The 25299-nt window shown below is 46.7% G+C and overlaps 1 pseudogene; it reads left to right on the plus strand.

Moving 5' to 3' along the window:
* The first annotated feature begins 24382 nt into the window (after window positions 1-24382).
* On the plus strand, window positions 24383-24535 carry LOC138489999 (5.8S ribosomal RNA; annotated as a pseudogene).
* Window positions 24536-25299: the final 764 nt, after the last annotated feature.

Below are 25299 nucleotides of genomic sequence, written 5' to 3' on the forward strand. Positions count from 1 at the left end.
CCAGTAGTCATGGTTGCCTATTTATGTGATGTAGTGCTCTAAATGGAATGAAAGAGTTTGAAGAACGCCATGATGAAATTGTAGCCATGGGATTATTGAATCTGCAGGTAAGCAGGGTGACCCCTGACATGGCAGCTGGATGTATAGAAAAGTGTGAGTGATATTAAGGTGAGAAAGGTGTTTGGATTGTTAATTGGTGATGAACAAGTCTTCATCATTATTGACACATGACATGTGTAGTCCGACAGACGGGAGGTTAGATACAACAGGTGAGGCTGAAAGATACACTTTTTTCCCCTCATTTTTAGATTGAGTTTGTCTGGTCAGTGATTGATACTGGACATGGAAGACAGAACTATCAAAGAGGACTAGGGTTCTAGTTGAATACACAGGAAGATGAGTGTTATTAGTAAGGGTACACAGTCCTGTGAGATGGTATTTCAATGTATGTGTGCCTCGCACCATGGGTTGATGGAACATTTCTGTGCATTTCAGGGTAGGTTTTGCACCTTCTTGACAGCACCATATGGGAGAGAGGTTCACAAAATACACCTTCAAGGTTAAGGGCAGATCACCGGTTGGGCAGAGCAGTAAAAAATGTGGCAGTAACACTATTACCACCACATTACCACTCCACCCAATCCCAAGTTTGGGTGGAAAGTTGGAGATTTACCTCCATCTTTGAGCTGTAGGTAAATCTTGCCACCTTCTACCAGTACTTGGCGCTTACCGCAGCACTAATAGTGCAGCGGTTATAGTCCCAGAATGCCCCATAGTGTCCAATGGACCCAATGGGAATGGGGACTTACCAACCCGCCCCGCAACTCGAGATCCGGCGCTAGTAGCAAGAGACCAAGTTCCGTCAGTGCAATTTGCGTTGGGTGGGATCCTGGCATATTTACTGCAGGGATACCGCCCAACTTGTGATGATGCCCAAAGTCTCTTACCTTGGGGGTATTAGATGACAGTAAGAAATTGCATTTAAGCACAGTAGTGACTGCTGCTCCATGGTTGTTTGCAGTTTGGGCTGTGTACTTGGCTGTGAGAAGGGCCATTTCAACATTGAATGGAAACAGTTTAATCCTGATCTGTGACACGCACTGTCATCTGTAGTGTAACAATATGTTTGAGCTCCTAAGGAATCTGCAGCACTTTGCATGCATAAGAACTGAAACATGGCATGTCGAGTGAATAGGTCTTGGAAAATGGACTTGCCCTGGGAACAAGTCTGATTTGCATATGGTCTTTCCCCTTTTGTAATGGCTTGGCAGGCGAAGGACGATGGTCTGGATGGTTGCCCAGAGCAATGCCAGAGGTTAAAATTAATTTGAAACCTTCCAGCCATCACCTCTTTTGTTTTGCTTTGTCACCGCGAGTGGGACGGGAATGCCCAGACGTGGGTCCCATTCTTGCTGGGACTAGATACCCAAGCTACTCCTTGCTGATGAGGCCCAACAAGACTGAACCATATTTGGGGATGCTAGTGGTCTCGTGCAGAAGGGATGTGACCAAGCAGTTCGGGCTGGACTACCCCTTTCGGGGTGGGACCAAACTTTATTTGCATATGGTCTTTCCCCTTTTGTAATGGCTAGGCAGGTGAAGAACGATGGTCTGGAGGGTTGTCCAGAGCAATGCCAGAGGTTAAGATTAATTTGAAATATTCCAGCCATCACCTCTTTTGTTTTGCTTTGTCGTGGGTCCCGTACCTGCTGGTCCTAGTGACCCAAGCTACTCCTCACTGATGTGGCTCAACAAGGCTGAAACATGTTTGGGGATGCTGGTGGTCTTGTGCAGAAGGGATGTGACTAAAGCCTGATTTACATATGGTCGTTCCCCCTTTGTAATGGCTTGGCAGGTGAAGAACGGTGTTCTGGAGGGTTGCCCAGAGCAGGGCCATAGGTTGAGATTAATGTGAATCCTTCCAGCCATCACCTATTTTGTTTTGCTATGTCAAGTGAATAGGTCTTGGAGAATCGACTTGCACTGAACAACATTACTGAGACCTCTGACCCCATCTATAGGGATATGCAAAATTGAAACTTTCATTTTGGGTGCATGAAGTATATGCAATTGAGGATGTCACCGGTTGTATGGGTCACACCTTTGGTTGATGGTGATTGATCCTGTATAGTTTTGAAGGAAATTGTATATGTTGCATTAGAACATTTTAAAAATATGTTTGAATATTTTCATTAAAGTATACATTTTGAAATATACATTGATGTGAGGATAACATGGTGGTGTTTGGTGCTTCTCTCACTGCTTGAACCAATTCAATCTCTACCCTCTGATACAGTTGTGTTGGCTATGTGAGACACCAGATTGCCAGGGCAATGAGCGAAGAGAGCCCTAAATTGTCATGGTGTAAGAGGGTGTTTTGTGAGCTGGGCGTCATAGTAGTGTTGGAGCATGAATCAAAAGTGAATAAAAAGTGATCCATGGCCAAATGATGTGGTGAATTTTAGCACTATGGGCAGGCATGTCTCCCATCTGGACAGAAGTACCTCAACACTCTTGACACAGAACAACAAGAAACTCTCTGACGCACAGAGCTCATGCAACAATATAAAATCAAAGGCATTTAGGTTTCCTGTTCTCTCCACTAATCTAACCACCCCATCTCTTTCAAATGTACCAGAGTGCTTGGAGAACAGGAAAATGGCAGTGGAATATGGAATAAATCCCCTTAACTGAACATAAAATAACATTTACTAGCAGAAGGGAGAAACTTTTATGAAAAGGCAAGGGTATAGCTGGACACCATGTAGGGCCTGTGTGTCAAGAGAAACGGGCAATATGCCAAAAGAATCAGCCAGCCATAGGCAGTCAAGGGCCAATCTGAAGTGCACAGGGGGCCTGCATAGCACTATAAGGCAGACACAATCTAAACAAGAGGAATACATACAGCTGAAGTGGTAAGAGTAAATCTGGATTTTATTTAGGACCTGTAGCTCAACAGAAGGCAGGGCATATACAGACAGGATGTGATAACAATAGGCAGCAAATGACAACGTTTGAGACCATAAAGGTTCCAAATGCATACACTGAAACAATTGGGAAATTGTGCTGAAGAGGAAATGGTAAAGATGGCAACCATTTAGGATATGTCTATCACGAGAAGACAGGAAATTTGCCAAGGGGTTGGACCAGCAGTAGACAGACACGTACCTAGAGGCCTGATTGTCAGAAAAAGACAGAGATTATACAGGCAAAAAGGGGGGAAACATTAGTAAAGTGACTAGGGTAAAGTTGAAACCACAAAGGGCAAGTCTGATACTGATGTGGCAATGGCAATGTTGGAGATCATTTATCTCTCAAGATATGGCTGGAAATTTTCAGATGAGTTGGGCCAGCAATAGACAGGCAAAGGGCAAAGCTGGACCATGAAGGGCCCAGTCGTCACAAGGAGGCAGAAAAAGATCAAGAAATGTAAAGAATCACACCTGACCAAAACATATATCATTTTGTAGCTTTTGGAAATATCTTTAAATCTATGTACACAGAATTTTGGAACTCAGTCTAGAAGTTACTGCAAATTGTTTATAAGTGTAAAGGTTAGGTCAAATCTGGCACCCCACCATACTAAGCTAAAATTAGCTTTTTCCTCTTCTCCCCTTTTGCAGTGAGAGTAGCTGTTTGTGGGTGAGGATGATCTTTCCTGTCCCTGGGACCCTAATGTGGGGACAGTTCACGTCTTGAGAATATGATATGCCCTGACAGCTCCTTCCTATCTTTGGAAGGTGTGCCCCTAAAAGTAAATAAATGCTAAATACCTGTTCTGGCCATAGTTCATTCTTTACGTCTTGAACAGAACTTTCCTATGAGCTCTGGCAGTGATCAGCACCTAGGAAGGGGGCTGTGATGCTGCAAATTGATATCACCATGTTGGACTCCACATCATGCACCAACCCCCTTATCTCACTGCCAACATGGTTCTATTCATATTCCTGCTGTAATGGCACCTCTTTAAGGACAAGCAATGGTGCACCAACCTGCGTGGGCAGAATGAGTAAAATACACTCCACCTTATATCTTTTCTGCTCCTTATCTTATATATGCGGCTTCAGGATTATTTGAGCCCATACACCATCCCTATTGCTTGCTGTGGTCTCCACTGAAACTGAAAAGCTCAAATTATGCATTCCAAAACATAATACACATATAAACTAAGTCACTCATGCGTGGTCATTGAACATCTCTCCCAACAGACATTAAATATGAGAACACTACAGATCTAAAACCATCTTGCAACCCACAACCCTAGCCAAGGCATCCTTGACCATGGGTGCATTAGGCTCCCCTTGGGACACGCAAGACTGTATGATTTCACCAAGGAACACTTCAAATCAGAGCCACTCACAGAGCTCGTGACACTTCCAGTATGTAAACATCAATGCAACAGAAAAGCTAACTTGCATTTTCTCTCTCTCCCCCCCTAACATTACCTACCTCCTCTCTTTCTGTTCTTCCAGAATGCCGGGAGACCATGCACCTGGCAGATGAATGCAGTATAAATACAAGTAACATAGCATACCATCCTATAGTATGGAATGTGAGGAGGACAAGAGTATGGGTTCAGTAGAAGGGATGCTGCTGCCCGATGTGTGTGGGGGTTACGCTTACTTGTTTTCACTCAAGCATCCTACCTTGATGCTCTCCTTCACAGAGCCTGATTCTTGAAGGGAGACCAGAGCCATTGATTTACTGGACTCCATGCTAAGAGGCAGCATTGGGGTTTGTGATCTGGGCAGATTCCAAAGTCCTGATAAGCTGCATCACCACTCAGACACTCAAGCTGAGATTATGAGATGAACTTGTGTTTGTTGTGGAATTTGTATGGGAGATTGAATTGGGGTGGAATTGTTAACTCAAAGTCTCTACATAGGAATATGGAATGTGATATCTATCGGCGTGGTGGATCACAGTTGATAGAGGCAGCTAAAATGGGAGAGTTCAGGGATGGTTTCGTTTGCCAACTCCATTATGCGGGAGTCCTTTGGATTAAAAAACATTAATCCAGCCAACATATGTCATCTTCGCTATTTGTGTAATTTAACGGATAGTATATCAAAAAGTGGCATAATGTTATATTTATTTAGCATGGCATTGATTTAGGAGGGGGAACATAAAGAAATTAAGCAATATGAACATTGTGTCTTATTGTCTCATTTTTAGAGAGAATTATGCATTCAATTGAGTTTTTGTGTTGCTCTTAGATGCCATGCACACATTGTTATTGTTGCAGTATGGATTGATTATATAGGGAGACATCCTTATTTCTGACTGGTTTTGGAGAAAATGTTAACACCTCGTATGGGAATTCATTAGTTGTTTTCTACTCTTTGGGCCTCATTACGAATCAGGCGTTAAGGGGTTAACCGCGCCTTAAACGGCGCCGACCCTTAACGCCTGATTACAAGGTCCCTTAGCGCCATGGTGATATTAACGCCTGCAAAAAGTCCATGGCGCTAAGGGACCATGGTGCTAATTACGCCACCGTAATTTACGGTGGCGTAATTAGCGCCTTCCCCACTCCCATTATGCCCTATGGGGCAAAAATGGGAATGGGGAAGGGTAAAATGGGAAATGGGGATTTACCGCCCCACTCACCTTGGAATGGGGCAGTAAATCCACCATCCACCATGGTGTAAACAGAGTTTACACCATGGTCGTAAGGGTACGACCCAGGCGGTAACTTACCGCCTGGGTCGTAATGAGGCCCTTTGTGTGTCTGCTGTACCAGGTACATAGGTCCACATGAAACTGGGGAAGTGGAGAGCATGCAGGACTGCATAGTTGTGGGAAAAAGATTCAGAATCATTTGAGTTGCAAGATTAAATACATATGATCTTTAGGAGATTAGGAGATAGGAATATGGAAAATACAGAAATGCAATTAAAACATGAATCCTTGCCTTGCTGTACGTATTTATTCATGTGTGCTTGGCGAGTAAAAGCCCCACAGTGTTGCTATTTCTGCAACAGTGCAGTTGCCTCATACCGTGGTTCTCCTACATAATTAACTTCATTACACGTTGTGCGGTAAAATCCGCAAATTACCGGCATGGCGCCCTTAACGTGTCCGCCCTCGTAGGAGTGCGCTAATAGCGTACCATTACGAGTACGCGGACACGAGCTTTGCGCCATGCCGGTAATGCCCCTCCAGCCTTGCCGCTAATCTCCCCCAAAAGTCACTTACCGCCTTCCACGACAGTGCAGATAGCGACTCCGCCTTGACGCATTGTGCAAATAGCGGCCACCGCTAATAGCGGTGACCGTTAAATACCGGAACCGGAAATAGCATCATCGCACAGGAACGGGAAAGAGCACGGCGGCCATCTTTAAAAACACAATCTATTGCCATCCTCTGCCCCCTGGACCTGTTTGTGTTACCTTGCTGCCTGAGACCCATTGCTACACTGTCACTATGCCCAAGGCATTAAAAAAAACAACAGACCGCCAGCGAAAGGAGAGGTTCTCCACCGAGGAGTTGGTGATGCTGACTCAAACCTTAGCGGACAATGCAGAAGTGGTCTTCGCAAATGACATGCGGCGGGAGACCCTCCTAAAGAAGAAAGCAATCTGGGCTGAAGTGGCAACAAAAGTGAGTGCTGTAGGCACCAGCACGCGCACTGTACGCGAGTGCAGAAAACGATGGGACGACCTGAGACTCCGGGTCAGGATGATCCTGGCCGAGAACCACAAGACTGCCACCGCTGGAGGATCAGGGTCACCGATCAAGCTGAAGGAGTGGGAGGAAACATGTGCAAACCTCATCGTGGTAGAATGTTATGAGGGAGTCGGGAGGATGGAGCACGGCGTGCCGGACACTTCTGATGGAGGTAAGTGCACTGATGCAAGCATGCAATGTGAATGTACAAGTCCTCACAAATGGCAGCCCTGGATCACTGCATGGATGGCTCGGCATCCACACATGCATCCCACCCTGCGCATGTCAGCGCCAGACCCCAACACACACACATGCATACATCAACAGAGCCAAGTGCCACACACAACACTGCATGGATGAGGCACTGAAATGACACCTCACCTGCTTCCTCCACAATGAAGTTCAAACGGCCCCAAATGAATTCATGATGTAGCCTGCATTGAGTACATGCGACCATAACCAATGACATCCCCCTTCTTGCCCCCGACAGGGTCGCATACAGACAGCGAGGGAGCACCCCAGGCACCCCCTGTGCAAAAGAAGAAAAGGCCACAGCCCAGCGAGGACGCACCAACAACATCAGGTGGAAAAAGGCCAAGGCCCCTATTGCAGCGCCCAAAACAACTCCTGCGCGCCACTGCCAGTGCCACGCAAAACCCTACTGCCCCGCCTCTGGAGGTCCACTCCCCCCCCCAAATCACTGCCACCGAGGGTACACCCTTAGCTGCTGCCAGTTCGGCAGGGGAGGCAGCAGCCATTGCCCCATTGTCCGACGTGGATGAGTCCACAGATACAGATCTGCCTATGCACACCCCAAGCCCTGCTGTAACCCCCGAGCAATCACCCCTATACACACCTTGCTCGCACGTCACCATTCACGAGTCTATGGAGGGCTTCAGTAGCCCCACAGAGGCGGCATCTGCACACCAGCCAGCATCAGGATGCGCAGCAGACACACCACCACTGGCCGCCACTTCCCCTGACCTGGCCAGCGTCATCCAGCGCCAGCAGGCTCTCACAGACCTCTTAGGTCAACATGTGGAGGAGGTTGCCCGTCTCAGGGCTGACCTCGGGGAGACATCCAGGCACTCCAGGGAGGGAATGGAGTTGTGCACAGACAGGCTGTGTGGGGAGCTGATACGCGTCTGGGAGGTGCTAACACGCATTGCAGATGCTATGGAGCGCCAATTTCCACCAGGACAGTCTGCCACCTCTTCGTCCACCAGTTTGCAGCAGACAAGCCCAATCAGACGCTCTACACGCACCACCAGGCGCACCTCCAGCCAGCCCCCAAATGCTGGCCGTGGCAATGAACAATAGGGCGTGAATGTCCATTGACCTCTGTGCATGCCTGGACACATACATTGTTGGAGACTCATGAGGGACAGTTGGGGGGGGTGTGATGGGACAGTTGTGGGGGGTGAGGGGAAGGGTGGGATGGGACAGTTGTGTGGGGTGGGGGAAGGGTGTGATGGGACAGTTGTGGGGGGTGGGGGGAAGGGTGTGATGGGACAGTTGGGGGGAGGAAGGGTGTGATGGGATAGTTGGAGGAGGGAGAAGGGTGGCGGGTTGGTTGGGGCCTTGCACATTTTCCTGTTTCTGTTCATTAATACACTGTTGTTTGAGCAAAACACAGGCCTTGACTCCTTCATTGTGTATGATCAATTTATTGACGGCAAGGTCCATTGTGAGCTAACAAACAGACACCAGTGCATCGCCAGCCATATTCAGGTGACAGTATGACTACATGTCACTCAGAATATTTGGTTGATCAAATGCTGTCTCACAGCACGTCCCTCCTGGCCATCCCCTCTTGCATGACCTGTATCCCCTTCACCTCCATCCTCATCCCCATCATCATCCTCATCAGGTGCCTCCATTTCAACGTTAGGGGGCAGTGGCACATTCCGTCTCATACACATATTGTGCAGCATGACACATGCCGTGGTGATCTTTGCAACCTTCTCATGGCCATACAGGAGGGCGCCATCAGACCTGCTAATGCACCTAAACCGTGACTTCAGCAGTCCAAAAGTCTGCTCAATGACGAGCCGGGTACGGGTATGTGCATGATTGTATTCTTCTTTGTGCCTGTTCTGTGGGTTCCGTACAGGTGTGAGGAGCCACCTCTTCAGGGGATAGACGGCATTACCTACATGGGGCGAGGAATGGGTTCCTGTTACTTTTTGACACATGTGTGGCCTGTTCATGTCACATACTTTGGCCTGTCATTTTGATTCATGTACACATTCAACTGCATCAATGAATATGGTCTGTGTGACTGCTTTGTGCAAAGGTGAGCACAAGCATGCAAGTAGACATGCCCCATGGATGCCTCCAACAGTGACTGCCATGTCCTGGGCGAGGCCAGGTCATTGGTGTCCCTGTGGGCAGGCACATTTGGTACCACACTGGTGGTGTACTGTCCTTCTGACATTGCTGTTGCCATGATGATAGCCAATACTTCAGTGGTGCCATGGGTTTGTGGTGCATTGCCATAGCTAGGGGGTATACCTTTGCATGCATCCAAGAGCACAATGCATTGTTGATGTTGTGCTGTAGGAATGCTGCATGACTATGTTGGCGGCATGGATGACATTTGTGCATTTCGTGGCGTGGAGTGTCGTGCAATGTGGATGAGGATTGATGTTTGATGTCACCAGATTTGGGTTGTCAGCTCTGTTGTGTGGCATATACTTGCATGTCGGTTATCCCAAGTACGTTGCTGCCCTCACAGATGCCCATTGGCGTACATCTGTACGTGCATTTGGGCGACAGACTACAGGCTACACCCAGTTGGAGTATCTATCTACCCCCCCCAATGCACACCCAGTTGGAGTATCTATCTACCCCCCCAATGCACACCCAGTTGGAGTATCTATCTACCCCCCAATGCACACCCAGTTGGAGTATCTATCTACCCCCCCCAATGCAGACCCAGTTGGAGTATCTATCTACCCCCCCAATGCACACCCAGTTGGAGTATCTATCTACCCCCCAATGCACACCCAGTTGGAGTATCTATCTATCCCCCCCATTCACACTGCCATGTGCTTAGCATGGAACTCACCAAGTAGCCACGAACGTTGTCCCATTTGTCGCTCCGTGTAGCAGGGGATAGTTGAGTTCCGCAGGACCATGGAATCATGGGTAGATCCTGGAAATCGGGCACAGCAATGTGTGATTATCTTGTTTGCGTCACATACAATTTGGACATTGATGGAGTGGAATTGCTTCCTGTTTCGGTAGACTACTTCATTGTGATGTGGGACGACCAATTCCACATGTGTACAGTCAATGGCCCCAATGCAACTTGGGATGCCTGCCAGTGAATAGAAGCCAACTTTGGTGTTTGCAATCTCCTGGGCAGTCCGTGGCATGGATATGTGTTCGGGTGCATGCTTCAGGAGGGCATCGAGTACCTGGTTCAGTATGCGTGAGAATACTGGTTGGGAGATGCCATGCATCTGGCCCACTGTATGCTGGTAGGTTCCTGTGGCCAGGAAGTGGAGCACTGTCACCACCTTGAGTAGAGGGGGGGTGGCAGTTCGGATATCTATGAGGCTCACAATGTCGTTGCGTATCATGTCCATGATGCTGGTGATGGTGTCCCGGTCCAGACGGTACAGGGTGTGTATCTGCTCAGGTGTTAGGTTAAATGGACTGGCTCTGATCTGGGGAATTGGTGGGTGCCTCTGTGGTATGATTAGGTGGCGTGGTGGTGCTTGCTGTGCCTGTCTGGCCCTCCGCCTCCTCCTGCCTCTCCTCTGTGCAGCCTGTTGCTGTAGCAGCAGCGCTGCAATCAGGTCCTCCAGGCCATGTAATGCTGCCAGTATTGGAACCATCTTGGTGTGGGAAGGGGTGTGGGAAGGAGTGTGGTGTGCTTCTTTTGAGCAGCCACAGTCTCCATTGCCTCCACCTGTGCTGATTTTGGCCACCTGTGGCAGGTGTTGACACTGCTTAGTTCTTTTAACGGGTGGTTCGTGATGCCGGTATTGCCGCCATGCCGGTAAGGGGTTTTGGGCTATTTACCATGGCGCTATTGCTGTGTGCACTGGCCTTGTGATGGTGTGCTATTAGCGGCATGTCGTTATTTATGGGTTGGCGGGTCGCGCGCACGCGGACTGACCGCTATTAGTGGCACCGTAATTAGCAGTGCCGCTAATGGCGGTGAGACGTGTCGTAATCCGCATGGGCATTTAACGTTACCGGTATTCCATTACCGGTAACGTTAAATACCTACTGCCATCCGTGTAATGAGGCCCATAGTAGGAGATTTGTGGCTTCTTCTCCAAACCATGTGGCACTTGACCTTGCTTGTCCACCCCAGACATGCATATTTGGTGTTTTACTGTTCTACAAAGCAATCTATGATTTCCTCACAAGTATTTCCTTAGGTTTTTGCTGCATTCAGCTGTCTCTGCCACCATTCTGCCCAAAAAAGGATTGTCCGAGAAAGGAGTACCTGGTCCCCTTGTTCACACACGTCACACTGTTACTATACAGGTAGTGTGTCAGTCAGTTCCTGAAGGTACTGAGTATTTTTACTTGGACTCTTCTCTTCGTGCTAGGTTTCTGCACCTGAAATGCCCTGTTGATACCAAGTGTGGTGTGCCCATGTTTCAATTAACTGTTCCAACAAAGCTTGCCTCTACCATTTCCCAGACCGTGACCAATTCTGGGCATGTCTTGGCCTTCGCTCACCTCTCAGTATGTTCCTAGCAGAGTTTAGCCGTAGCGATGGTGACATGTAGACATAGCTCTCATAAGTCATGTTCGGAATATTCTCTACACACATGTTCATCCTAAATTGTACCCTCTGATGTGCATCTGGCAAATGTTTAATTACTGAATTGCCACTGACTCTAACAATGAGGTTCACTAAATAGTGGAGGGATCAGCGTAGAGTATGGGTCTTAAAAAGGCATGGGTGATGGCCTCAGGCTAGCCAATTTACTAAAGCAGATATGGCATGCTCTTAAAATAGAACAGTAGATCTCAGTCAAAAGGGTGAGAAGTGATCAATGATTTGAAGTGCAGCTGTTTTACCTTCACATGATAGTTTTAATGTCTGAATTAGTATATATCCTTCAATTTTGCATAATGAGTGTTGAGAAAAATTAAATGAGCAACAAGCCCAGTGACCTTTATGTACTTGGTCATTCCAACATACAACCCGTTTATCATGAGAAAGGGGAGTAGAGAGAGAGAGAGAGAGAGAGAGAGAGAGAGAGAGAGAGAGAGAGAGAAGAGAAAAGAGAGAGGCGTAGAGAGAGAAAGAGTTCAGGAGATAGAGTGATAGATTAATGTTTGATACACTGAGTAAAGCTAGGTGTTTTTAAAAGTCAACCCCAGTAAAATGTGTGCAGCACTAGTAGTTCTTAGTGTAAATGATCTCAAGTGTGTCGGTCTATGTTCACATTCTGGCACAGATTCCTAAAGGAATAGTTTGGACTATTAGAACATCTTTTGGCTGTGGTGCCTAATTATTGGTAACCAAAGACGGTGTCCTTAGCAAAACCGTTGCAACCCCAGCCACTGCCTCTGCTACCTCTGGACAGAAACATGAATGTTGGATTTGATTTTAAAATTAAATATATTAGTGCATGCATGTATGCCACCCTAACAATTCAGTGTTCATGTTTAACATTACAAGGTTAGATGCATAAGATGCACAGAGTTGTTTATGATGTTTTAATTGGGTGATATCTAATTCAGGGGACCTTTCCACACCAAAATAGGTATGCACAATTTTCCTTTATTTAATCAAGTTCTTTCTATGAACATGGGATCCCAAATGTAATAACATTGTTTGCATACTGCTTCCTCCCCCTTTCAGGATGAGAAACACTGAGGGTGGCAAAGGTCCATTCATTAACAAAATAGAAAAAATGGAATCAGATCAAAGATAAACAAATTATTTCTTAAAATAAAGCCAATGATAAGAAATAATCAACACATTAGTCACTTCAGTTTTCATTGCTACAGTTAAGGAAATAGAGACTTTTGTAACAACCACACCAGCATAGGTATCTATGAATTCAATTCACTCTGAACACGCAGCTACCAAGGAATGAATGCATGACAGTCCAGGAGGAATATTTTATTTGTGAAAAACAACAAATTAGTTTAAATATCCCTGCCTATCAAATTCTTGCTACTTCCCCTTTATTCAAAATACCACCCCCTTACTCAATAGACATGTCAGAATTTCAACATCATTTTAACGTAAACTGTGACAAACTACTGGACCTTCAGGTATGTAAATGGCTTGTACAACAATATGTTCAATATGTATGGAGACTAAATCCCTTCAGTGGTGTTCTATTTAATTAGTGTGCAAAAGCGTACCTCTCTCACTTTGAATGGGAAAATTCAATCAGTGATAGAATGGCTAGCGAATAACCACCCTCTCACTTTTGTCTGGAGCACTTAGCTTTAACAACAGTATTCTTCTCAATGCAATATCCCGGAAAAGACTATGCTTAATTTTTATAGGAATGCTCACCGTGGGATGTCCTTTGCTCCTCTGTGTTTGTGCAATGCACAGAGAAGGAGTCAGGTGATCTCACTATATGCAGACCATAGTTACTGTTTCTTTGACCTATAATTCCAGAAAGACATACGCTTATGGACTATTTAATTATTTCCCTAGAGGTGCAGTCAATGTCTATACCACCACCCCTCACTACTTACAATAACAGGCTCATGATCTAATCTAATTCCCTTCATAATATCACTCCTCTCAGGATGTTTTAACCTTTTGATCATACTCATATATGAATATCTTTTTGGATGGCTCACGCCCAGGTGGGCATACTCATAAGGACTGATCCAATTCCCCCCTCTAGGAAAAGGTGGGCGTCAGTCAGCAAGATGGGATCAACTTTCCTACACAGCCTTTATGCTATTCCTTCCCCTGAAGAAGGCCTGGGTTTTAACCACTTGTAGGCTTCACTTTAAGGGTGCGGGTGTCAATCTAAAATGAGTCTAAAGGGAGAGCAATCTATTCCTTCCCATGCCGGCTATTTTCAATTCTTCTTTCTCTCAATGAGTTAGTGAGTGTGCCTTTGAGTCTGGAAGTGTCTGTCCCTCAGTGTGTTTGTGTTGAATCTTATATAGAACAATAACCCCACCTTAGTGAGGTGTTATACTTTCCCCAATCTAGTTGGTTAATGTATGTGATTGGACAGTGTTCCAAAACTCACATCACTGAAGACTAACCCCTCAGCAGTCATTGGGCATATTAATGAAGGAGCCAATCTGATGAGAGTAACTTCTGCACCCAGTTTCGCTCCCATTTAATGCAATGTTATCTCAGGGATTTCTTGCATTAGATATTGCCACATCCTAAATGTTTCATTTACACACATATGATGACTTTACTAATTTGCTGCTTATATTCCTCTCTCTGGCACAAGTCAAGTAATGCATTTATCATGATATGACTAATGGTTAATTACTTTAAGATTTTGGCTTATATCATATTGATACATTTCTGTATCAATCCTTTATCCATGGTAAGATCGGCCCAAAGGTACCAGTAAACGAAATAAAATACTCAATAACGGAGAAACTCCAATTTTGCAAGAAAACTCTGCTTTATTTCAAAACAGACGGTCACTAGTAGAGTGCACAAAGGACAATCACAAAATGGTGTTAGAAACAACAACTTTACCCGAGGAAAACGACACAATTGGCATAGTATATATATTTATCAATAAGGGACCTACTTGTAACTGGTCATTCTACAACTCATAACCCCTCCTAGGATAAATCCTGTACAGATAATACCTTTGAATAGAATACGTCATTGGCTGGCATTCTATCAATAGTTTATAAGAGGAACAGACTTTGATTGGTCAGTCATTTTCTCATCCAACGTCGAACACCTTGGATAATGTCAAAGTTACATGATGGGCAAGGAGAGATGGGTGAGCCGCTAAGATCCAGTTTAAAGAAGGTACTCCACTCTGTTCCCAAGCATGAGGTCTTATCTATCAGCTTTGTTCATGGCCTTGGCTGTCGTCTCTAGTTATGGATGTGCTAAGGAATTGGCAGGTGTACTATCTAATTGAGCCAGAATGAATGGTCATGGTTGGGATCGCATGGTTGAGGACTACTGTTCAGCGTTCACATCGATCTATTTGTTGGATTTTCTGCTATTCTAACGTGTGTGTGTGTGCTTTCCTTTAGCGGCCACTTGGGGCACCTTGTATTCATTAATTATGCTGTGAATTGACAGAGTAGCCACTTGCACCTGGCATTCAAGAATATGTGTATTTCTCACTGCTACCAAATGATACTGATTAAACTAAATAATTGTAACTGTTGTACTGAACTCATGGTGGCAACTGTAAAGACAGACACAAGGGTGGTAGGTAACCAGTGCAGTATCAGCCAGGAATTCAGCAGGCGAGAGGGGGAGAGAAGGCAGAAGCAAAGAGGAAGGTTTTGAGGTGCTTCTGGAACCAGAGATGGTTCTCCTCGCTTTTCAGGGAGGCAGGACGGTTGTTCTAGAGGGAGGCCCCTGCCGAAGAGAGAGATCTACCACCAACTTGATGCTTGGAGAAAGACTGACCCTGAGGGAGTTAGAGGCGGATGAGAGTAGAGCTCGAGAAGGAAGATATTTAGGAAGAGAGAGTTGAAGGTATTGCGGCCTCAGGCCCCAGAAGGCCTTGTGGACAATGTAGAGGGTTTTGAACTTAATCCTCGCAGCCACTGGGAGTTTTGAGGTGATGCCGGAACCGGAGTGAAGGTATTGCAGCCCCAGGCTCCGGAAGTGTGCACAAATAATATGTCAGGATGTATTAGCAGGGGTCTCCCTTCCCCAGGTTTTGATCTAGGGACAGGTTGGGACTCCAGAGCACAGCACATGCTCAAACTTTCCCAGCACCAGCCAATAGTTCTGCTCTCAACTATCAGGGCCTTTGGTGGTTAAGTCTCTTTTCTATAAAAAAAAGGCTCTTGCCTCTGAGGGTCTGATGTATCCAAAATAATAAACAAAAAGTTTGTTTCCACATGTACGTTGGGTGATATACGTTCACCCCTATGTCCCCCTCTTCCAGGCTCAGACCCTTCTCAAATATCAGCCTCCCTCCGTTGGGTTCAATAAGGCTTTACAACACAATCTCCTCTGTGACATTCACAAATCTTAATGTCCTTTTAAACAGTTCACAGTGGAAATCCCTCTGCCGGGTTCCCCTTTTTCAACACACTGTTCATCTGGGCATTTAGCCTTCGCCCCTTTCCAACAGCATCCCTCCGTCAGGTTCACTCTTGCCAACTTTTGCCAATCATCAAATTTCTTCTTCTTTCTCATAATGTGGGATTCACTTCCCTTAGCTTTACAATAATCTGCCAGCCAAATACTTTTGACAGTACAGCGGATTGTACTAGACCCCTGTATGACGATTTTGACCCCTCTCTCATGCCTTTCCAAAGGCCTTCTGGTAACAGTAGTTTCAACAGTAGGGTAGTGGGACAGAGTTTCCCGAGTGAACACCCCCGTGGTGCCCGACTCCTCTGTAGCTGGTTCTCCCCTCTTGTATTAACAGTTCTTTGTACTTTCTTCAATTAGCTACTTTTTTTCAACAGAGTTGGGTTTCTTATCGGCACTCCTCTCGACTCACCAGCTGTGATGACCTGCTTGGCTTTTCTTGTCTCTGGAGTCAAGGCCGGTACCATGGTGGCAAGCGTCTCTCTCCGGATTGGTTATCAGCAGAGAAGGGACCCGTGATTCCTTCCATGGAGGTTGTGCAGGCCTGTGCTGGAAAGGGCAAGGTTGTATCTCTCCTTGTCACCCTTTCACTTGTGGCCAAAGGACAAAAGAAATTAAAAAGAGTCCATCTTGAGTGGGGGAACAAATTATATAGAGTGCAGGCTGGATGGAGACATACAAAATAGAAAAAAGTCCATCTTGGACGGGGAAAAAAAGAAAACAAGGTGCACCCTAGAAAGGGGTGGGGGCTCCACATATTTGAGACAAAAAATTATAAAAAGAAAAATTCATACCCCCTCCAAAGGCTTTTGGACACCAGGGCTCAGGTAGAAGAGGTGGCATGGTGCAGCTGGGACTGCCATCGTTTGGTGGATCCTGGGATGGTGCACTGAGAACATGCAGTTCAAAAGTCTGGTCTTCATTGGCTATGTCCACTCATGAAGCAGATGCGTGCAGGAGGGTTCCAATTGCAAGGAGGTCCTTATGATGTTCATCACCAGTGGCCACAGAGTCATTATGCATGCTCACTCATGACGTCTCCAATTTAAGAGCAAGTGTTTGTCTCAGGGTGGTGTGAGAAACCAAAGGGTGTCTCACCTACTAGTCCCCGGGGGATCTCTCTTTTAGGTGGTTAGGGCACGACCATAGACTTTGGATCCAGACCCTGGGGGTGGACCAGTGAGGGAGGATCACCTGGGTGAGGGGTCTTCTGGGATTTGGGGTGAGGTAACTGATTGTGAGACACAGTATTCTCCCCTTTCCCATACCCATGACACATCCTATTTTATTGGATCCTGCAAGGTCCGCACTCCCCCCCTTTTCTACACAAACACTGGTCCGAGTAAAGAGGCTACACCTTACATATCTCACTGGACATGTCCTGCTAATTGGATCAAGCAAAGGCCAGCACTTGACTTTAATTACACACATCTGATACCCATTAGGTCTCCCCACATGGATAAAAGAGGGACATAGAGACACACTCTGAGCAAGGTGGAATATGTGAATGAGCAGAACTTCCTTGGCGAAGGCGAACCTACTGGATCAGAGTGACCAACAGAGGGATGTGAGCAAAGGGTAAAGAAACCCAGGAGATCCCTGCAGTAGGTTGTTGCCTCCAAAGATCTGTGAAAGGTATGCAGAGAAGGCCAAATCCCAGAGAAGAAGACTGCATTGTGTTACAAGGGTGTCAGTGACCATCCCGGGAGAACGACAGAGTTGAGGAGGTGAGGCCAAGACTGTGGTATTAACCTTGACTCGTCAATTAAAACCATAAAGACAAATGAAAGGCCAGTGTGTGCTAAGGAAAGATCGAAGTTGCAATATTATATATCATAATTGAAGGCTGCACGTGTGTGGATGAGACACGAAGGAAGGCAGACCTATGGTAAACTTTTAAATTACTGGTAACTGTGAAACCAGTGATACGGAGTAGCGGAGTGGTCCGACAAAAGGAAGTAGCCCACTCGAAAGTCTCTGTGAAAGGTGAATGATTTGTTATAAAATGACAAAGTGAATGAACTGTAAGATGTGTAAAGGTCAAGATTAACCCCAGCAAAAAGGGAAGTGAAATGGTGAATGTTGATCTTGTGTGCTTATGCTACTGAACTTCCCAGACCAAAAGACACTGGGGCAAATGACACAAGAGTGTGAGCTAAAAGGAAAGTCAAAGTGGTCCTGAGAGGTCTATAGTAAAAGCCTTGCACACTCGACAGTCTTCAACATCATGAAAAAGGTCCAGAAGTGTGATACGTTAGGGGACGGGAACCCCTAAAGAGTGTGAATTAGGCTTGGGTAAGGGAACCCCTGCAAGTACTGTGATTGAAAGGATCGATACCGACCGAGGGAGACCTACGTGAACTTTTGTTTTAAAATGTTGCTTTAAGAGGTCCAAGCCCAACTGAGGGAGACCTCTGTGAACTTTTTGTTGAACTGTGAAAGAACTTTTGAGGTCTGGATGGGCTCCAATCTAGAATGTACTCTTGTTTTGTCTATGAGGAGGCCTGACACATTTGGCCAGACCTTCTCTTCTGTCACCCAGGGTACACAGATCACAAGTAAGCATTTTGTTGCCTTCCTCTGGCTTATTGTTGACAGTGTGTAACGGTCCTGCCTGCACTCTACTTTGTTCTCCCAGCACCTCAGCAGTCATATCAGAGTGAAAGTGGGATCTGCTGCTACAGGCCAAGGCTGCCGTGTCGATGGTCGCAGGCCCATATGAGCCATGCCCTCGCCCATACCAACAAGCATGTTTTTCCCCAGCATTCTGGGATGACCACAGTTCTGCTGTGTGCTTCTCCACTCTTCACCAAACCGGTGGTGGAGGTGTGTGTGGCTGGTTCCTTCCTCTAGCTGACATCATGCCTGGGGCCAGACTCTCCCTCCCACCCCTCCAGGTGGCAGAGCATGCTGGGCCGCCATCGCCTTTGTGACCATCCTGTCGACCAAACCTGCACAAATTGGGGCATGCACAGGTCCCACAGATGTCCCAGAGGATTTTAAGGTCAGCCCAAGGTGGGCATGTGGCTCCCCGTGTTGCTATCCTTCCAGCAGGTGCTTCTAACTCACTGCTCCTAGCAGTAGCATATGCTTGTCTCAAAGATTAAGCCACGCGCGTGTCAGTTCACATGGCTGGGACAGTGAAACTCTGAATGGCTCATCAAATCAGTTTTGGTTCCTTTGATCACTCCATCTGTCACTCGGATGACTGTTGTATATCTAGAGCTAGTACATGCTGAGGTGTGCTGACCTCCTGGGATGCATGCATCCATCAGACCAAGACCAATCCAGGCTAGCCCGGCTGCTTTGGTGACTTTAGATGACCTGGGGCCAATTGCACATCCCTATGACGGTGACAATACATTTGAATGTCTGAGTTATTAATGTTTGATGGTACTTTCTGTGCCTACCATCGTGATCATGGGTAACAGGGAATCAGGGTTCGATTATGGAGCGGGAGCCTGAGAAACAGCTACCACATCCAAGTAAGGCAGCAGGCACAGAAATCACCCACTCCTGACTCAGAGAGGTAGTGATGAAAAATAACAATACAGGACTCTTTCGAGGTTCAGTAATTGGAATGAGGGCACTTAAAATCCTTTGCAGAGGATCCATTGGAGGGGAAGTCTGGTGCCAGCATCTTCATTCCAACTTCAATAGCATATGTTAAAGTTGCTACAGTGAAAATGCTCATAGTGGATTTTGGGATCGAGCTGGCAGTATGTCGTGAAGTGAGCTACTGAGTTTCCCAGCCCCTTCCTATCTGCACCCCCTTGATGCCATGATGTGAGTGTCCTGGGGGTCCAAAGCATTTACTTTGAAAATAAAGAGAGTGTTCAAAGCAGGCCGGTCACCTGAATACATCAGCTAGGTATAATAGAATAGGACTCTGGTTCTATTAAGTTGGTTTCCAGAACTGGGGGAATGATTTAGAAGGATGGCCGTGGGCATTTGTATTTTGCCAGAAGAGGTGAAATTCTTGGACTAGCACAAGATGAACCAAAGTTAAAGCATTTACCAACCATATTTTAATTAATCAATAATGAAAGTTGGCGGTTCAAAGACAATCAGATACTGTGATAGGTTGGACCAAGAACGATGCCGACCAGCGATCGGCTGCGTTGTTCCAATTACCCGCTGAGCAGCTTCTGGGAAACCAAAGTCTTTGTGTTCTGGGAAGAGTCTATTTGCAAAGCTGGAACTTAAAGGAACTGACAGAAGGGCATCACCAGGATAGGCTCTGTTGCCTTACTTTGACTCAACACAGGAAATCTCACCTGGCCTGAACATGAAAAGTATTGGCAGATGGATAGCTCTTTCTCGATTCTATTGTGGTGGTGTTTGGCCTATCTTAGTTGGTGGAGCAATTTGTTTGTTTAATTCTGATATGAAACAATACTCATCTATTCTAACTGGTTACCTGACCCCCAGCGGTCAGCATTCAAATTCTTAGAGGGACAATAGTTGTTCAGCTGCATGAGATCAAACAATAATAGGTCTGTTATGCCATTAGATTTCTGGGGCTACACATCCACTACGCGAAACAGATCATCATGTGTCAACCAGCAGATATTATGCTGAACCCTGTTCGTGATAGTGATTGGGGAATGCAAATATTTACCATGAACAAGGAAGATCCATTAAGTGCGGGTCATAAGCTTGTGTTGATTAGTCCCTGCCCTTTGTACACACCGCCCGTCGCACCTACCAATTGGATGGCTTAGTGAGGTCCTCCGATCAGCCCTGCTGAGGTCAGCAAAAGCCCTGGTGAAGCGCCAAGAAGATGATCAAACTTTACTATCTTGAGAAGTAAAGAGAGAGGTGAAGGTGAGGAGAGGTTGTGGAACCTCCAGTTTAAAGCCACTCGTTTTCGTGACAGTGTATTTTTGCTAATTTTCATTTTAATTGCTTTTAAATCATTTGATTACTTTAAATTAATTTTCTGTGTGATTCTTCATATGCGCTGTACTTAATGCACATTATAGTGTTTAAAGAAGTTCTTTGCATGTATTCCACTTGTTGACGCTCTGCTTCCAGCCGCGCGACTCCTCCTTCTTTGGCCACTATTCAGCGTCCAAACGCCTGTTGCCTTCCCTCCCTCTGGCATAAATGTGCCAGAGAATATGCCCACGCAGTGAATGGGTGCAGCGGGCGTGCCGTCAGTGCGCCAAAGGTGCACTTAAGGCAAGCCTGTCTGTGCCCGTCCGTGACCAGGCCGGGCCATTGATACTGCCATTAGGTGGGTCTCCCCCATCTGCACTTAATATATTGCAGGCTGAGCTTCTCATTCTGACCCCTGCAGCTACCATTTTACCGCCAAATTTTGATAGAATGTCTGTACATGCAGATACTTTGATCTGTAATTTCAAATTTACTATGAATAGCTTCTTGGTGAAAGCGCGCTCTTTGGAAGCGCATGCCCAGAATTGTAAACATTTGGTGGAAGATCATCATCCGGACTTTGTTTTTATCTCTGAAACTTGGTTGGGTCCTCATTCTGATCCTGTTATTAGTCAAATTCTCCCACCTAGCTATGCGCTGCTGCACCGTGACAGCAGCCCTCCGCACTCTGACGGTGGGGTTGCCGTTATTTTCAACTCTAACTTCAAGGTTCTCCCTATTCGATTCATTCATGCATTAAAATAATACTTTTTACGTGCTTCTGATATAGCACCCTCTGGGTTATGATCTCAAGTTTTGTGATGAATTTCTTAGTCTTGTCGCCATGTTACGCCAAAAATATTTGAACCTAGTAGTTGTCTGTAATTTTAATCTCCTGACTAATCAATCTAATTGTCATTTAGCCCGTCATTTTTTGGCTTCAATGTCTGATTTAGGTCTTTCCCAGTTGGTTACTTGTCCAACCGGATCTTATATTTGCTCCCTGTGCGGTCATGTCTGTTTGTGCTACATTTTCCATTATCTGGTCAGATCACATGGTGATCCCTTTTTCTTTGACCGTGGCAGTCTCGTTTTCTTCTCGCTCCCGGGAGTTTACCTCAAAGCGATGTTGGCATTCTGTCTCTCCTTTGAATTTTACTTCTTTGATTCTCAAGGACTGCAATAATGTATCTTCCTGCACACTTGTGACAGTCTCTGAAATGCTAGTCGGTGGCTGATATTCTCGCCCCCTGTAAGCACTTTCCTTTGAAGCCCCACCATTCTGAACCATGGTTCGCAGCAAATCTTAAAACACTTAAACTCCATCGTAGGTAGGCAGAAAGAAAATGGAGGATAGCTTGTTCACCGTCCAACCAAGTCTTATATTGCCTGGCCACTTTAGAATACCAAAAAGATATTCTGGCAGCTAAACAAATATATTTTAGTGCCAATATTGAACAGGCTATTAATCAACATAGAGCCCTATTTGCAGTTGTTCAATCCTTAAATGTCCAGGCTAAACCTCAGCCCGCGATCTCTCCTTCAAATAAGGATAAGGGGAATCAAATAAGGACAAATGGAGGAACGGTGGACCGGTCAAGTTCTTGCTTGGTTCTTAATCTGTGTCCCTTCCTCCATTTTGTCCTTATTTGATTTCCCTGTTGTGTGGGTTTCCCCAGGGTTCTTCATTGTCCCCTACCCTGTTCAACTTATACATTCAACCACTTCTTGGTATAATCCACGCACATGGTTTTTTGTGTTATTCCTATGCTGATGACACACAAATTATTGTGCAGTTGGATTGAACTCATTCTGAGTCTGCTGGTCAGGTGAGGAGCTTCTTAAAGGCAGTGGGTGACTGGATGGCCTTGAATTGCCTTAAATTGAACAGTGAGAAAACGGAGGTGCTGGTGGCAGGCACAACCTTTCCCTCGCTGTTCTGGACCCCCGACTTCTGGTCCGAGAACCTTGGCCCGTTTCCCCTCCCTGTTTCTTTGGTGAAGGATCTGGGTGTTAAAATCGTGGCCTCACTATCTTTGGCCGATCAGGTCTCTCTTGTTTGCCAGAAGACTCATTTTAAACTGTGTACCCTTTCGGAAAATGCTTCCATGCATCCCCCAAAAATCCATGCCCTGGTGGTGTCCCCATTGCTTATCAGCAACATTGACTACTGCAATGCCCTTTATTTAGCTGCCGTGCAGCATCTGCTTCAGTGTCTTCAACGATTGCAGAATATGGCAGCTAGAGCTGAACTCCACCCCCATTTGGTGCCAATTTGACACTGTTTCTGCTCCAACTTCATTGGCTCCCTGTTGAGCAGCGTGTCTGGTCCATAAATCCTTTTATAAAATTGGAGCTGAATTCCCTCCAGCAAAGGTCTGCCTTTACATACCCGGCAGGTCACTTCACTCCCAAGCCTTGAAAGTGGCAGAGCTAAGGCCTGGAACCTTCTTCCACTTTCTTTAGGTATCATTGAGGATCATCTGTCTTGCCGTTGGGCTTTGAAAACCATTATTTTTTAGTTCTTGACACCCGGGGGGGGCTTACCTCTGCAGCTTCAGCTTCATGGTGCCTTTGGGTTTATGCTGCACTTTATACGTTCTGACAAACTAAGATAAAGTAAGATAAGATAAGATAAGATAAGTAAGATAAGATAAAATAAGATAAAAGTCGTAAAAAGTGTTCTGTAGCTGAACCTGTGGAACAATCATAAACGATGAAGAAGCAGAAAAGGGAACAGCTGCGCACTACACGGTGCCATTCGCACTACAGTCTGGCCAGCAGAGTGGCTGCAGTCAGGGTGTGCCGGGGACCAGATGCCAGGGAGTGGGATTCCTTCCTCCAGTGGGGTCCGTGGCCCAGCAGACAAGCAGGGATCCTGCAGGAATGGGTTAATCTACTGGGACATCCCCAACAATGCACTGCAGAGGGAGCCCTGGGCTGCCTGAGGTGCCAGTCCGGGGCACTCCTCTCTCTGACCCACCAGAGGACAGGTGTTGGCAGGGGGCACCCTGGTCAGAAGGGAAGTCTGACTGGTGGCAGTCATGAGCTGAGTGAAACCTGGGTGTTCTTGAAGGATGCCTCTCCATGCAGGCAGGAGCACAGCACGCCGGGCGAGCTCTGAGCCATGGCTCAACCTGGCTGACTTGACAGGTGGTTGTCCTGGTTATAGCCACCCACTGTCATGGGTGAGCATTGGCCAGGCTCGTCAGTGCAGCAGACAACCTTCCCTTGTGTCCAGGTGCCTGTAACTCAGCCCCATGAGGGTGGACTGGGGTCTGAAGACTCTAGTAGTCGCACCCAACCCCCACCCTGCTTCCTCTTTATCTCCCACAGAAAGTGGAGCGGGAGGTTACTGCCGGGCAAGGATGAGGGACATTGCTATGTGAAGGCATGTTGTGCTGCCACAGAAGACAGCTGGTGGGTTTCCCGGGTTCAGCTCCTGGAACCATTTGTTTGTAATCTCAATGATCTTGGCCTACTCCCAAGTGGGTAAACTAGACGGGGCACCTCGCCATCTCACCACATAGGCAGAACAGTGAGCTCTATCTCTGCCTAGCCTCTTCTGCACAAGCATGTTCAGTCCAATGTCCGGGAAATAAAGTTGCCTCTGACTCTTGCTAGTGGATCGCTCGGCCCACGCATCGATGAAGAAAGCAGCTGGCTGTGAGAATTACTGTGAATTGCAGGACACATTGATCAACAACACTTCAAACGCACTTTGCGGCCCAGGTTTCTCCCAGGGCTACTCCTGTCAGAGGTTTGCTTGAACATCAATCGCCCCAGTGACCCTCCCCGGTGCACAGCTGGGTCCATCACAGGGACTCGATTCCTTTAGTCCCCCTAAGGTCAGTACCCGATCAGCACTGTCGCACTGAGGCTTGTTGCAGGTGCATCCTAGCCTTCCCGTTTCCCCAGCTGGTGGGGATCAGGAGGGCCAGGTGCCCAGTGTGCCATGGTGGAGGTGGCCTTAAAACCTGATGCACCGTTCCCTACCACGGGGCAGCTGGTCATGCTGCATGTGACTATCAGTGGTATCCCACGGCTGCTTGAGCCAAACAGCCCTGGAGCGCAGGTCTCACGACTGCGTCTGGTATCGCCTTCTCCCCAAGCAGGCTTCTTCGCAGATCAGGACAACACACACTTGGGCATGCCATAGGCATTGCCTGGGGCAACTCCCTAACAGTCCCAAGGCCTGGTGCCCCGACTATAACCTCAAATCACATGTGGCAACCCACCAAATTGAAGCATATTACTAAGCAGTGGAAATTAAACTAACTAAGATACCCTCAGTAATGGCGAGTGAAGCGGTAAGCACCCGGTGCTGAATCCCCATCCGGCGGTGGCCGTGGCAAATGTGGCATACAGAATTCCAATTCCTCAATGTCGCTCAGGGGGACCCTGTCCTTCTGATTGAGACTCACCCTGCAGATGTTGTTAGGCCGGTAGCCGCCCCCGGCGCATGTGATCAAGTCTTCTTGGAGTCGGGTTGCTTGGGAATGCAACCCAAATCAGGTGGTGAACTCCAT

The sequence above is a fragment of the Ambystoma mexicanum genome, chromosome 9 (assembly GCF_040938575.1).
Source record: "Ambystoma mexicanum isolate Mex_15411 chromosome 9, UKY_AmexF1_1, whole genome shotgun sequence".
In the NCBI taxonomy this organism is placed as follows: domain Eukaryota; kingdom Metazoa; phylum Chordata; class Amphibia; order Caudata; family Ambystomatidae; genus Ambystoma; species Ambystoma mexicanum.